At 38.6% G+C, this 16,280-nt stretch overlaps 1 protein-coding gene across 2 annotated transcripts in view; it reads left to right on the top strand.

Annotated features, from left to right (window-relative positions):
• DSCAM (DS cell adhesion molecule) overlaps positions 1-16,280 on the top strand; it is a 746,447-nt gene that overhangs the window by 663,769 nt on the left and 66,398 nt on the right. The gene's annotated exons all lie outside the window — the stretch shown is intronic.

A 16,280-nucleotide genomic window follows, 5' to 3' on the forward strand; every position in this document is an offset into this window, starting at 1 on the left:
GAATCCCTCGGCTAACCTGCTCACTGATGTCAATTTCCTCTCCAGATCCCAAATTCATCTCCCCTCCTTGGGAAAGGATCTTGTTAAAATAGGCTTTCTTTTTTTCTCTAATATGTGACACATAATGTCTAATCATAGGCATTTATTTCATAATTCTCTCTCTCTCTGTTTATCTTAGAAAAAGACATTAGACTTTGAAACATTGCGTGTGGTCAGATTACAAGTTAGAGTAACCGAGAATGATCTACAAACAGGTTGTCTAAAGATGGTGCTGACTGACCACGAACCTTGCCACAGGGGTCCAGCAGTGCCATGAGATATTAAACTCCTCCGTCAGAGATTCAAACCACAGAATCTCAAAAGGCGTTTGATTCAGAGCCTCATCCACACAATTTGCGGATTCTGGCTATTAATTTTAACATAGAATGGTTTGAATGATCCGACAGTCTATTATAAGCAATGAAAATCCAAAGCCATGAGATAACCCTTTTAAGGTCCCAGGAAGAAAACAGCTAAGCTTCATTTCCTCCCTGATGTTCCTGCCTACATAAAAGCAGTCTGAAAAATTTTACATACAGGCTGTTTTTACTACATACACATTAAATAAGCATTATGATGTAGAAGTTGTCTATTTCACAATGCTAATCGCATTTACAGAGCTCTTAGAAATGTAAAATGAGGAAGCACAGACTTCACATGAATGAAAACTAAAACTCAGAAGGCATAAAATATCGTATCTCTGAGCTGTGATTCACAGTGGTTCCACCAGCTGCAGATGATAATGCTGTTCAGTTCCTGTACGTAATAGGTGCTCAGTAAGTGTTGCTGAGTGAACCATTGAGAATACACCAGTACTATTCTTATCTAGAAGACTTGGGCGGTTAAACGTCCCACAGTGTAGCCCACAACTTAGAATTGTAAGTCTTCTGGGAGGCAGAGTAACTCACCAGGTCCAGACAGCTTTCCACCCCAGGCAACAGGTGTACGTTTGCCTCCCAACCAGCCACAGACTTCATAGAATAAAGCCGTCGTCAGGCTGAGGGCAAAAGGGGATTTCTGAGGACCAGAACTGTGCAGGAATCTCAAGGAGTGGAAAAGTGGCGTAACTATGGAATCTGGAAAGCATCATCTAACGTGCTCATCTGTATTTACAAGGATACTCATTGCAGTGTTCATTATTCTTCTCTCAGACGGAACGTGGGCCTCCTGGCTGTATTAAAATATCATTACCTCTTTCCAGTGTGCTCCCTATTTTGTGTCACTGCAGCATATAAGTGACGCTACTATATAACTATTTGCTTTTAAAATCCTCCTTTTCCTAGCTTCCATTATCTTCTTGTTTTTGATTCTTCATTGATTCTTGTCCCTCTGCTTCCCACCCTTAAATGTAGGCATTTTCCAATATTCTTCCTTTATCTCTTTTCATATTCTTCACTATCTCCATGGATCATTGAATCTGCTCTTGCAATTTATCATCTGAAATTAAAGAGTTCACATTTTTTTATTTCTAATCCTGACAGTATTAGGGAACCATCAGTCCTATATTTCCAGCTTACCGCCATCTGCACACTCAGGAAGACTTCGGTACTTCACATTCAGTGTGCCCACAAACAAATTTCTACCTGCCTCTTCCTCTCTTCCTGTGCTCTAGTTTATCCGATGATCTAACAAAGTCTGCTGTCTTCCGACCAGAAGCCTTCGAGCTACCTATGGTTCCTCTCCTAATCGTTTACTCATTTATACCACAAATAGACATAGAATGCTATGCTGCACCAGGCTCTGAGCCAGGTTCTGAATCACATCCATCAAGAGATGCTGAGTTATGGGGCATCACCAACAGGCCTAAAACCTCAGTGATTTGCGACAGCCAATGGTTTTATTTTTCTTTCGCAATCATGCTGATTGTGAGTCCGTGGTAGTCGGTGCCATGTTATCTTCCCTGCAGGAAAGACTCAGGCAGGTTTCATGACAAAGACAAAGAAATCTCTGAGGCTCTGACATAGGCATAAAAGCGCTCCAGCACAAATCATGGACCAGAATCTGTCCTAAGACCTCACTCAACCACAAGGGAACCATGGGGTATGTTCTAAACCCACATCCAGAAGCTCTAGGGAGGGCAGCAAACACTAGGCAATGTCACCTTTCTGTGTGATGTGGCAGAGGACACAGCAGTGATGTGCACAGCCCAGTGCAGGAGTGCAGGCTGGGGGTCACTCAAACATAGGGCCGGAGATGGTTGCTTGGAACACATAGCCCTGGCTTGCAGGAAAAGAAGAATTTTACCTGATGAATCAGAGGCAGGAAGGAAGAATCTGGTCAGAGGAAATAAATGAGCAAAGTGATATCATGTCACAAGAGCTTTCTGCAATGACTTTTTTTTTTTTTTTTCTGAGACGGAGTTTCACTCTGTCCCCCAGGCTGGAGTACAGTGTGGCACAATCTCAGCTTATTGCAACCTAGGGTTCAAGAGATTCTCCTGCCTCAGCCTCCCGAATAGTGGGATTATAGGTGCCCACCACCACGTCTGGCTAATTTTTTGTGTTTTTAGTGGAGATAAGTTTCACCATTTTGGCTAGGCTGGTCTCGAACTCCTGACCTCAGGTGATCTGCCCACCTGGGCCTCCCAATGCTTTCCTTTCACACCCACTGCCATTGCCTTGCTTCGGGTCCTCACGTGGGGAACCATAAGCAAGTCAGAAGCCTTCCCACTGCCAGGCTCAGCTTCTAGGCTGTTGCCCACATCCCTGTCACAACTCCTTTTTCCAGTTCTGAATCTGAGCATGTTATTCCCGTGTGCAAATTTCTTGGATGACTTCTCACTTTTTACTTAAAGAAAGACATTCAAAATTCTCAATATGACCTAGATGGATTTCTACAATCCAGCTGCAACTCCTGTCTTGTTTCATATCATACTAACCTTCTTCCATCCAATATCCAAGTCATACCATGTCTCATACATGTCTGCATTTGTGCATGTGCACGTGTGTGTGTGCGTGTGTGCGTGTGTGTGTGCGCGTGTGCGTGTGTGTGTGCATGTGCGTGTGTGTGTGTGCGTGTGCGTGTGCGTGTGTGCGTGTGTGTGTGTGTGTGTGTGTGTACTGGGTTCTCCTTGCCTTTTCCATCTCAACCTTTTTGTTAAAAATGTTTATTGTTTAAAGCTTAGCTTAAACACTGTATTTTTATTTCACTATTTTTTTTAGCACTGTTCCACTTGATTTTTCTTCCTATTCTATTTCATTTTGTTTTTAAAATGATTGTCATGTTCCACTAAATTCCTCCTATGACTCATGCTTTTAAAAATACTGTTTTGCATCAGTTAATTCTGATGACTACCTTACGCAGGAAGTGTTATGATTGTTATCTTCATTTAGGGATCCCGAAATGAAGACTGTGTATCTGGCCAGGGACATGCAGGTTAGCAAAGGAAGTTGGAGTCTGCAACCCACAGGGGGCTGAGCTCAGAGTCTCAGCTCTTTGTCCTGATGCTGACCTGCCTTCCCTGGGATGCCAGCTCCATCCTGCCTCAGTGTTCCAAGAATTGACTTTCAACCTCACTTTGACATAACCACAGCCTCTCGCGTTATTGTTAGACACGGGCGTAGGCTGGCAAATGTAGTGTTGTGCTGATATAGTGGCTGTTCCTCAAATGTGTGTTGAGTTAAATTTTTATGGATTATAACTGTGAGCCATTTAAAAGAGGTTAAATTGTGTAATGAAGCTTTAGCTTAATAAGGCAAGAAATTGTGTTATGTACTTTGGGATTGGGATGCTTTGTGTCCCAAAGGATTTGGATCAAGTGCCTGTGCTTTTAAATCACTTACATAGAAATTGTTCTTCTATCATTTTATTTAAATGACCTAAGGATGAATCTCTTTTTTTTTTAATAATAGAAAATCTGAAAATTATGGCGATACCACAAGTTGGCCCTAAGAATAGAAAATCGTGTTCCATTTACATACAATTTACACATTTACACACAATTTACACATTTATACATGTGTAATGTATATTTCCATTTACACACGTGTAATGAATCACGTTCATGAGACCTTTGTGGAGTGCTGCTCCATGGCAGGCAGGTGCTAGGCTCTGTATGTCCTTTGATCAACCTAGCATTATTGTAGCCCCAGCATCCTGTCATGGAATCATATGGCTGAAAGAAACCTAGAAGGGTTTCTTTGAGGCAAGGTTACATCTAAATATCCCAGACATATGAAAATCAATTCTGGTTTTATAAAACCTCTTGGGAAGTCTATTTACTGAAGCTTTCTTGGAAATGTCTTTGTATTTTATGGCTACTTCTGAAAGAATACAGTTCTTTATGTTTTAACTTTTATTTTAAGTTCAGGGATAACGTGCAGGTTTGTTATATGGGTAAACTTGTTTCATGGGAGTTTGTTTTATAGATTATTTCATCACCCAGTTATTAATCCTAATACCCATCTGTTGTTTTTCATGACACCCCTCTTCCTTTCACCCTCCACCCTCCAAAAGGCCCCAGTGTGTGTTGTTACCTGAGTGTCTATGTATCTCATAATTTAGTAACATATGCAAGTGAGAATATGTGGTGTTTGGTTTTCTGTTCCTGTGTTAGTCTGCTAAGAATAATGGCAACCAGCTGCATCCATCTCTGCAAAGAACATGACTTTGTTTTTATGACTGAATAGTATTGTATGGCATATATGTATCACATTTTCTTTATCTAGTCTATCATTTATGGGCATTTAGGTTGATCTCACATCTTTGCTACTGTGAATCATGCTGCAATGAACATATGTGTGCATGTGTCTTAATAATATAAAGATTTCTATTCCTTTGGGTATATACCAATAATGAGATTGCCAGGTCAAATGGTGTTTCTATCTTTAGATCTTTTGAGGAGTCACTACCCTGTCCTTCACAATGGCTGAACTAATTTATACTTCCGCCAACAGTGTATAAGCATTTCTTTTTCTCCACAACCTCACCATCATCTATTATTTTTCAACTTTTTCGTAATAGCCATTCTAACTGGTGTGAGATGATATCTCATCGTGGTTCTGATTTGCATTTCTCTAAGGATCAGTGATGTTGAGCTTTTCATATGCTTGTTAGCTACATGTATGCCTTCTTTTGAAAAGTATCTGTTCATGTCGTTTTATGAGATTGTTTGTTTTTTTTTTTTTGTAAATTTGTTTCAGTTCCTTATAGATGCTGAATATTAGACCTTTGTCAGATGCATAGTTTGTAAAAATTTTCTCCCATTCTGTTGACCGTCGGTTTACTCTGTTGATAGTTTCTTTTCCTGTGCAGAAACTCTTTCATTTAATTGACCCCATTTGTCCATTTTTGTTGTTGTTGCAAATTGCCTTTGGTGTCTTAATCATGAAATCTTTGCCCATGCCTATGTCCTGAATGGTATTGCCTAGGCTGTCTTCCAGAGCTTTTATAGTTTTAGGTTTTACATTTATGTTTTTAATCCACCTTGAGTTGATTTTTGTATATGGTATAAGGAAGGGGGCCAGCTTCAATCTTCTGCATATGTCTAGCTAGTTATCCCAGCATCATTTATTGATTAGGGAATCCTTTCAAATTTTGGGTTCTTTATTCTGTTCCTTTGGTCTAGGTGTCTGTTCTTGTACCAGCACCATACTGTTTTAGTTACTGTAGCCCTGTAGTATAGTTTGAAGTTGGGTAGCATGATGCCTCTAGCTTTGTTCTTTTTGCTTAGGATTGTCTTGGTTGTTTGGGCTCTTTATGGTTCCAAATTAATTTTAAAACAGCCTTTTTTAGTTCTGTGAAGAATGTCAATGGTAGTTTAATGGAAATAGCATTGAATCTATAAATTGCTTTGGGTAATATGACCATTTTAAGAATATTGTTTCTTCCTATTCATGAGCATGGAATGTTTTTCCATTTGTTTGTATCATCTCTGATTTCTTTGAGCAGTAGTTTGTAGTGATCCTTGTGGAGATCTCTCACCACCCTGATTAGCTACATTCCTGGGTATTTTATTCTTTTTGTGGCACTAAGCATTCTGGCTTTGAGGTGGCATTCATTCAGACTAGGTAACCTAGTGTATGCCACCCGAATGAACTTCTCCATTGCTGTGTAGAGCTTTCTGATTATCCAATGACTAAAATGCCCTTTTAAAAAAAAATTTATTTTTTTAAGCAGTTCTAGGTTCACAGCAAAATTGAGAAGAAGGTGCAGAGATTTTCCAAATACCCCTGTTCCTACTGCACAGCCTCCCCCACTGTCAACATCCCCCAGCAGAGTGGTGCATTTGTAAGAATGGCAGAACCTACATAGACATTAGCCAGTGTTCGTAGTTTATATAGGACTTACTCTTGGGGTTGTACACTCTATGGGTTTGGACAAACGTACCATGACATGGCTCCACCATGAGAGCACCATGTAGAAGTTTCACTACCCTAAAAACCCCTCTGCACTCCACCTATACATGCCACTCTCTTAACCGCTGATATTTTCACTATCTCCAAAGTTTTACTAAAATGCCCTTTTTATCCATTAGTGTTTGGAGCTTTTAGAAGATTCTAGCTTTGAAAACATCTTATCTTTTTGACACAGCCTGACACAGATGTATTGTACTATTTAAGAAAATGATTTGGCTTTGAATCATTTTTCAATTAAAACTAGCGGAAAGAGCTTTTTTCCAATATTGTAAGTTCTGCATATATTATTTTTATTACTAAGAATTGTGTTTCTCATTCAATTCCTTCTGGTATGTGAGAAACTATATGAAGCCAACTAGTTATTTGGTACAGAATTTGTTGAATAGGTGACAGCAATCAAGTTAAATTAATGTACCTTTGACAAACAGGTAATTTTTGTGGCAGGTGGCATGACAACAATGAAGGGATGAGGCAAAACTATAGTAAGGGGAGATTATGTTGGCTGGAAAGAGCCTCTTAACGTAAGGACCTGTAATGTCAGCCTATCTGATTGTATGGTGTGTCTGCTTTTAAACAATTACATCAAGAAACTAGTTTTTCTCATGCCTTTTCTGGATATCAGCTTTAATACAGTAGCAAAACATTATAGCAATAACCTTTATATTTGGAAGGCCAAAAAATAAAACATTTTACATTTGAAAGGTTTTTTCAAAGTAGCCAATAGTCTATGTGTATAGTTATATATATAGTCTTACATACAATGGTATCTACAGTAATCTCAGTAAAAGGCAGAGGAAACTACCAGAATTGTCTGGCTATTGTCCCATTTCTACCAGTGTTGGCCTCTCAACCTATGCCCATAGGAAGATCTTTCTGCTATGACATCTTCTTTCATAGATGGGAACAGTGAAATAAAATGGAAATTAGATCAAAATAGACTTATACATAAGAATTTTTTAAAATCTTAAATTGATCCAGTGAACTGCTTATTCTTGATGGAATCCAGGCCATTTCTCTGCTCCTAAACAGAAAGATCTTAAGCATTCTGAAAGTGGCCTTACCCTATAATTAAAAGAGCTATCAATTTTGTTTATTGCTTTGGGGGAATTTTTTTTTCACTGCCGTGAACATTCTATCTATGAAATCACAGCCTTCAAGTTTTTTTAATTGCATGTTAATAATTAGCTATCAGAGCTTTTTAAAACATCACATTTCCTTGATAGAATTAGTTTTTCATTTAAAAGTTAATTGAAATTTTTTAAAGTAGAATTCTTTTATATCAGACAGGCTGAGTAATTTGACATGAACAGCCTATGGCTTTGTAGTCATTTTCTACTCATTATTTTCTATTGTAATCAAATCATTTCTAGGTCATTACTAAACTCACCTAATACAACAAGAATTTCTTCAGTCCATTCCAGTTACTTGTCATTGAGTCCCAGCTCTAAGTAATGCTCTGACCCAGGCTCCCTGCAGAGTGAATAGAGGGATGGGTGAGTAAAGGGATGGGTCAGGGACCTGACCCCCAGGGAGATGCGGTCAGCACATCAAAGACCATAAGCCACAATGGAATAAAGGCAAAGACTATAAAAGACAAAGGCCAGACTTAGCCCCTGACTGAGAGGACTAGAGAAGGCTCTGCAAGGTCTTACAAGAGCGAAATAATGTGAGGGATTTGGAAATGAATGTGGCAATTATTGGGTAAACATCTAGTTTTATAGATATGACCAAAGAGTGTTTAAAGTGCCTCACTGTGGCTAATTGTGTCTTATGTACTGGTCAATAGTATCTTACACATGAAAAGAAAAATACTACATTGACACCACAAGGCAAAAATAACTGTGGAATGAAGGTAGGTCTAGAAGATGCTGTTCCCAGACTTTTCATGGGTTGACACTGAAGTACTAGGAGAAAACTAACCTTCTTGCAACCCTTACACTCTTTTGGCTGGAAGGGTAAACTGTACACTGTTTAGTTCCTTAGGAACCCACGACTCTACCCAGCAGACCTAAGGCAATAGCACACAAAGACAAAATACTTGAAATGTGAATGGTCTGGCTTGGGTGTCACAAGATTTATCCCATTAACTGTATTTTCCACTGTGGATATAGGTTTGGGGAGGCAAACATGTCAGAAGTCTTGTAAAACCTTGCTATAAATATTTTTTAAAACAAATATGTGACTTTTCCACTTTTTTAAGGCATCTTGTAAATATTCATCCATGTCTTCAACCCTGACAGAGTTGGTTTTAGAAAAAGATTCAAATGAGTTTATATCTAAATTTTAGTAGGGATTCATCAGACTTCTATGGTGCCTCATTTTAAATTAATCTTCTGTTTGCCAAGCTGTGACCATTTCTTGCTCCTTGGGGGCGGGAACTTACCTTATAATCTACATACTGCAACTGAACTCAATAAATGACCCTGAATTGAAACTCAGCAATTATTTACAAGCCCTTCCTACTGCAAGGCATGAGTTAAGAACTTTTGCCTAGATTTTCTTCCCACAGCCAAAAGAGAGAACTGTAGTCCAGCAGATTCCTATGGCTGGCCCATGGGGTCCTATAACTCTACCATCATGCCTCCTCCACAGAACTTCATGCTTTCAGTGCAGCAGTGCCTGCCTAACCCACCCCTCACCACCTCCCACAGTAAAAACCATGACCAGTCCACTGTAAGAACAGTATTTGTGACATTTCATTACATAAGCAACATGTATATTTTGTGTTTTAAGTGTGCATCCTCAAAACGAATATCCAAATCTTCTCCCAAGGACACTCTGGATTGTCCCTGTTACATGACATCAGTAGAGCAGGAGTCCCCAAACCCCAGACCACAGACTAGTACTAGGGATCTATCTATATTGTATGCTCTTCGTGGGAATCCAACTAATGCCTGATGACCTGAGGTGGAACAATTTCATACCAAGACCATCCCATCCCACCATGTCCCTCCATCTGCAAAAAAAAAACTGTCCTTCATGAAACCTGTCCCTATGCCAAAAAGGTTGGGGACCGCTGAGCTACAGAGAGCCCTCTTCTTCTCATGCCACATGTTATATGGTGGACCAAGAAATCAGTAACTTGGCAGCCACTTAGAGCCATTTCAGTTGAGAAGTGATTAATCAATAATAAACGCTGGGTTACTTCTCAATTTGGATAGAGCCAACACGTTTAAACACATTTTAGATGAGAAATAACAGGCTTTTCTTCACAGCTGGCCAACAAGAATTTATGACAGATGCAGAATAATTGGCAACCCCAGTCCACAAATATCCCATCCACTTCCTCAAGCTGGGCATAGACAGAGCAGGGATTAAAAATAAGCCATGGAGCACAATTCCTGGCATTCTGGTTCACAAACGTGGGGGATGAAATCCCTCAAGTCCATGCCTGGCTGCACTTTTGCAATGTTGACTGTTTCTGTATTTCCACAGGGCACAAAGGAACTCTTACGTCTTCTCTTAAAACAAATAGTACAATTATTGTAGTCCACTCAAAATTAATTCACACTCCTGCATAACAAAATCTAGGATGACTGATACCTCTGTCTTAACTCTAAAGAAGATGAGATTGGAGAGTTCAAAGTCTACCTGAAGAAAATGAAATATTTAAATATTAAGAAAAGTGTCTTTGTTGCCTCCAGATTTCTCCTTTTGCCACATTTGGTTCATTAATCCCTGAGAGGCTCCATTGTGCATTTGCCCTTCTTTACACATCAGTGTTGATCTGTCGTCCTTGATAGTGAAGCTTCTCTTTGTTCCTTTAATAAAAATGATTCAGAGTCTCTGAAACAGGAATCCAGCTGATATATCAGGAGAAATCTGGAAATCAAATTGACTCCTTCTAATTGAATATTCCCTGTATTTGGAAGAGAGTACTATGTAATAAAATATGCATATAGAAGTTAGCAAGTCAATTTATACACTATTGGATTGATGTCTTGGAAAATCTGGTATCCAATAAAAAGAAAATTAATGAAATATAAATATAGTCCATGCTATTCTAACTTACCAAAATATGGAAGAAAGTGTTTCATAAGGAGATGATATTTATCATCCCGTCTTCTCAGAACAAGCATTTTTGGCTGAGCATTAAGGAAAAGGATTTAATCAACTAGATTGCCTGTACTACACTGAGAGAGCTTCTGATTATTTTCTTCCCGTTTTGCTCTTTTTTTTTCTTTTTTTATCTACCACTTCTTAAAATGGTTACCAACAGTTAAGTTACACACCATCCATAGCTAAGGATTCTGTTTACAACAAATACAATATAATTGGCACTGCATCCCTCTGTTGGAGGTGTCTCATGCCTGTGGGTCTCCTTTTCAAGATAACCAGGCTTGCTCTCTCTTCTAGGGTCCACTTGTAGGCATCCACCCAACTTCACTTTGGAAGGGGTGGCCAGTCCAGCCCAGCCCCCTCTCCTGTTGTGAGCTGGGCTAACCTCTGTCACAGTTGCTCACCATTAGCCTTCTCAAGTGTGACTCACTCACCAAGCTCTGTGTCCTTCAGACTCCAAGGTCTCCAGTTGGCTCTCTAGAGCTCAAAGCCTTCTTCCACCCACGAGAGGGAATGCACACAGAGCTTTTTCAACAGAAAATCTTTATTCCTGCCCCAGCTTCTCTTGGAGCCTGGAATTGGACAATTGGCAAAACATCAGAACCAGCAAGTCCTCCCCAGGTGACCTCACAGCTCTTGTTAGGAAAGGAAAGAAGGTACTGGCATCTTTAGGAGCATTTTCACACTTTAAGATTATTGCTATTAACTTCTAGAGACCAGGAAGAGTCAACTTTAATATCTAGTTACATATACTCCAAAGAAAATTAGTCAACTCTGATGGCTTAAATTGTTTAGTTGTGAACTTTCTGCTTGTCCTTCTACTGAGACCAGGAAAATGGTGCCTAATAGTGGCAGTCATTAGAGGAATACACAGTGGCATCAAAGGGTGGTGACATCAGTGCAACTGACTTGGCCCAAATAACCAATAGGAGCCACTAACAGTTTAACTTTATCATTTTTCATCCTAACCTATAGAGAAATGAAGGAAGTTTCTATGAATATACCTTTTTTACTTCAATTCTTGATTCGTTTTCTATACGAATGAAGAAACAAATCTTGTTGCATAAGAAATCACATTTTATTGTAGATTTTAGCCATGCATCATGTTACAGGCAAAAATTAAATAAAATGTGTGTTTTGGAGGTAATCAAGAACCTATTTTACCTTGTCAACAGGATAAGTATGGAGTTTTAACTAAAAGCTATGTTGTCTACACAGAAAAAAAGATCTTTATTTTATAAATGTATCTTAATGCTTTTCTGATGTTTAATGTTCAATAAGAGCAATTGTTGTAATTTGCACATCATTAAGCTTTGCAAAATGAATTTGGCAGTGGCATAGCCTTGGAGAATTACACAGTGTGAGTGCATGCAGTCTCAGGATTGTCCTCTTTGGATTATCAGAAAACAGGCCAAATTCCTTCTGAACTCCTAGAGGGATTAGTTTTCCCGTAGTACTCTAAGACATGACTGTATCATTGTAGTGGGAGGGGGTGGAGGTGGGGTGTAAATGCGTGCATACACATGCACATGCATGCTAGATTATAGACAGGTATGTAAGGAATCCATGCAAGAGTCTCTCCAAATCATCTGACACTGTGTACCCATAAATTACATATTTGACAATAAGTAATTCTCTGACAGGATTTTTTTATTGAGGAAGCATGAGATTGTATGACAAGAGATATAGTGAAGATTTAAATTGCCTGTTTAATTGCATGACTGGTATTGTAACTTATGCAGCCTGCTGAGGCATGTAAGTCTTATTGAAAAGCTAGCAAGGGTAGGGTAAGTCCTTGTTGTTTTGGTCACTTATAATTGACAGCATGGAGTGTGAGGAAACAGCACCAGACTTGGGACTGGAAGCTCTGAGCTTGAGCCACTGTTCTGCACTTGCTTGGCATTGTGACATCAGTGAATCACTTACTTCCTCTGAACCTCAGTTTCCTGGCTGTAAAAGGGATCTAATCCCAGCTCCACCTACTCCGCATGGCTTTTTGAGGAACATTTCTGACCTATCTAGGTCTATGTCTCCTTGAAGTTCTGTTAGTTTTGTTTCACGTAGTAATAAATCCTAAACACTTATTCACCTAATAACCAAGTTTCATATCTTGAATAGTAGGTGAATATTAGGTGAATAAATGTTTAGAATTGTTATGTTCCCTTGATGAACTGACCCCTATTATCATTATGAAATTTCTCTCTTTATTACTGGTAATATCCTTTGCTCTTAAACCTTTTTTGTCTGATATTACTATAGCCACTCCATATTACTTTTGATTAGTGTTATCATAGGATATCTCTTCTGTTCCTTTATTTTTAACCTATTTGTGTTTTTATATTTCAAGTACATTTCTTGTAAGCAGCATATAGTTGGATATTGCTTTTATATCAGGTCTGACAACCTTTGCCTTTAATGTATTTAGAACATTTTTACTTAAAATTATTATTAATGTGTTCATGGTTAAATCTGTGGTAGTGCCATTTGAGTTCTGTTATTGTGCTACTTGCTGCCTTTGCAACTCTTTTTCTGCCTTTGGATTTTTTAATTCCATTTTATTTTGTTATTTCATTAGCTTTATTTTATGCTATATTTTTAAATTTCATCAGTTTCTTTAGGATTCACAGCGTATGCTTTTAACATCATTGGTACTTTCAAGTATATGCAGATACATATGCTTTTAGATATGTATTACACGCTTTGCAGATAGTATAAGAAACTTGCTATCATCTACTTCCATTTTTTCCTCCCAAACTTTGCACTATTGTTAAATGTTTTATGTGTATCATATGCCTACATTACATTGTTATTGTTTTAAACTATCAACCATATTTTAATAATATTTAAATAAGAAAGGCCATATATATTTACCTATGTAATTACCTCCTTTTCTCACTTCTTTGTGTACATTTATGTCTCTATCTATCTGATATTATTTTTCTTCTGCTGATAGGACTTTTTTTTTAAAACACTTTGGTAATGTGGACCTACTGGTGATTAATTCTTCCAGCTTTTTGTTTATCTGAAAAAGTCTTTATTCAATTTCATTTTGAAATATATTTGTTGAACATAGAATTCTAGGTTGATTTTTTTCTTTTAGTACTTGAAAGAAATCATTCTACTGTCTTTATACCTTGATTGTTTTTCAAATGAAATTGGCTACCATACTTATCTTTATTACCCCTTGTATAACATGTACTTTCTCTGGCTACTTTTAAGATTATTTCTCTAGCACTGAAACAAAAACTCTTGAGTAGTTTGATTATGATGTTCCTTGGTATAGTTTTTTTTATATTCTGTGGCTAGAATTCACTGAGTATCTTGGCTCTATGGCAGGCGTCCCCAAACTTTTTACACAGGGAACCAGTTCACTGTCCCTCAGACCATTGGAGGGCTGCCACATACTGTGCTCCTCTCACTGACCACCAATGAAAGAGGTGCCCCTTCCTGAAGTGTGGTGGGGGGCCGGATAAATGGCCTCAGGGGGCCGCATGCAGCCCCCGGGCCATAGTTTGGGGACACCTGCTCTATGGGATACAGTTTTCATCAAATTTGGAAATTTTTCAACCACTGTTTTTACAACCTCTTTTTGGTCATGTCTCTGTCTCTTCCTTTAGTGACCCCACTTCATGTATTTTAGGCAGCTTGATACTTTTCCATAGCTCACTAATGCCCTGTTAACTTTTATATTCTCTTTTCTATGTATAATTTATTAATATGTCTTTGTGAACCTCAAATATCTGAGACAGATCCCAGTCAATTTAGGAAGTTTATTTTGCCAAAGTAAGGACGTGTGCCCATGACACTGCCTTAGGAGGTCCTGACGGTATGTACCCAAGGTGGTCCGAGCACAGCTTAATTTTGCACATTTTAGTGAGACATGAGACATCAATCAATTTTTGAACATTGGTTCTGTCTGAAAAGGCAGGACAACCTGAAGCAAAGTCAGGACAACTCGAAGTGGGGAGGGGGCTTCCAGATCATAGGTAGATAAGAGACAAATGGTTGCATTCTTTTGAGTTTCCACTTAGCCTTCCAAAGGAGGCAATCAAATATGCATTTATCTCCGTGAACAGAGGGATGACTTTGAATAGAATGGAAGGCAGGTTTGCCATAAGCAGTTCCCAGCTTGACTTTTCCTTTTAGCTTAGTGATTTGAGGGCCACAAGATTTATTTTTCTTTCACATCTTTAAGTTCACTAATCATTTTTCCTACAATGTCTATTCTGCTGCTAATCAAGTTCAGTGTCTTTTTTATCTTGTGCATTATAGTTTTGTTTCAAGTTTGATTTAGGTCTTTTTTTATTGTATCTACTTAAATTTTTGAATATATACAGTTATAATACAGCTATAATACAATTACAACTGCTTCATTGCCCTTGTTTGCATAAATCTAATGTCTGTCCCAATTATGGGTCAATTTTGATTGATTTATTTCTTTTCTATGAATTGTGTTTTCCTGCAAATTTTTATGACAGCTTTATTGAGATGTCATTCACTTTTAAATTCAACAATTTGGTGGCTCTTAGCATATTCACAGAGTTATGCAACCCTTACCACTATCTAATTTTAGAACGTTTTCATCACCCTGAAAAGAAACTCCACACCCATTAGCAGTCATTCCCAATTTTCCTCTTCCCCTATCCTGCCCCTGACAACCACCAGTCTAATTTGTGTTGCTATCGATCTGCCTATTCTGAACATTTTATATAAAGGGAATCATCAATGTGTGGTTTCTTGTAATTGGGTCCTTTTACTTAGCATAATGTTTTCAAGATTTATCCAGGTTATAGCATTTATCAATACTTCATTTCTTTCTATTATCTCATAACACTCTGATATGGCTTGGCTCCATGTGCTCACACAAATCTCATCTTTAATTATAGCTCCCATAATTCCCATGTGTTGTGGGAGAGACCTGGTGGGAGATAACAGAATCATGAGACCAGTTTCCTCTATATTGTTCTCATGGTAGTGAATAAGCCTCATGAGATCTGATGATGATCTCATGATGATCTTTTGCTTGACCTCATTCCTTCTTGCTTGATTCCATGTAAGACATGGCTTTCCCCTTCTGCCATGATTGTGAGGCCTCCCCAGCCCCATAGAACTGTGAGTCCATTGAACTTCTTTTTCTTTATAAGTTACCCAGTCTCAGGTATGTCTTTATCAACAGTGAGAAAACAGACTGATACACACTCCATGGTATGGCTATGACATATTCTGTTTATCCAGTCATCAGTTGACAGAAATTTGGGTTATTTGTATGTGGAAATATTGTATTAAGTGTTAAACTTTGTGAACTTTACCTTTTGGAGTACTAGATGTTTCAATTTCTATAAATTCTTTAAATATTGTTGACCTTCATTTTTGAATACATTTAAGTTACATAGGAATAATTTGTTCTCTCTAAGTCTTGCTTTTAAGGAAAGACTAGAGTGGTGTTCAGTCTGGGGCTAATTATTTTCCACCTTTGTGATAAGACCCTTATGCATTGTATCCAATGCTCTATAAATCTTGATGTTTTCCAGCCCAACTGGTGGTAACAGCCACTCCTCCCAGCCCCATGTGAATGTTAGGCACCATGACCTCCAATGCTTTTAAGTGGTTCTTTCCCTGGCCTCGGGTAGTTTTCTCACATACATCCATGGATCTGCTCAGCTAAATACCCAAGTAGGACCCTCTTCAATTTCCAGAGCTTGCCCTCTATGTGAAGCTCTCTTTCTCATGCTCTTCCACTTGAACTCTAGCTTCCTGCAGGCTTTCGGCTCTGCCTCCTCAGCTTGGAAAGGATGCCAGGCTCCAGAGCTGAGGAGGCAGAGCTCT

Source organism: Saimiri boliviensis, chromosome 18 (assembly GCF_048565385.1).
Source record: "Saimiri boliviensis isolate mSaiBol1 chromosome 18, mSaiBol1.pri, whole genome shotgun sequence".
NCBI lineage: Eukaryota > Metazoa > Chordata > Mammalia > Primates > Cebidae > Saimiri > Saimiri boliviensis.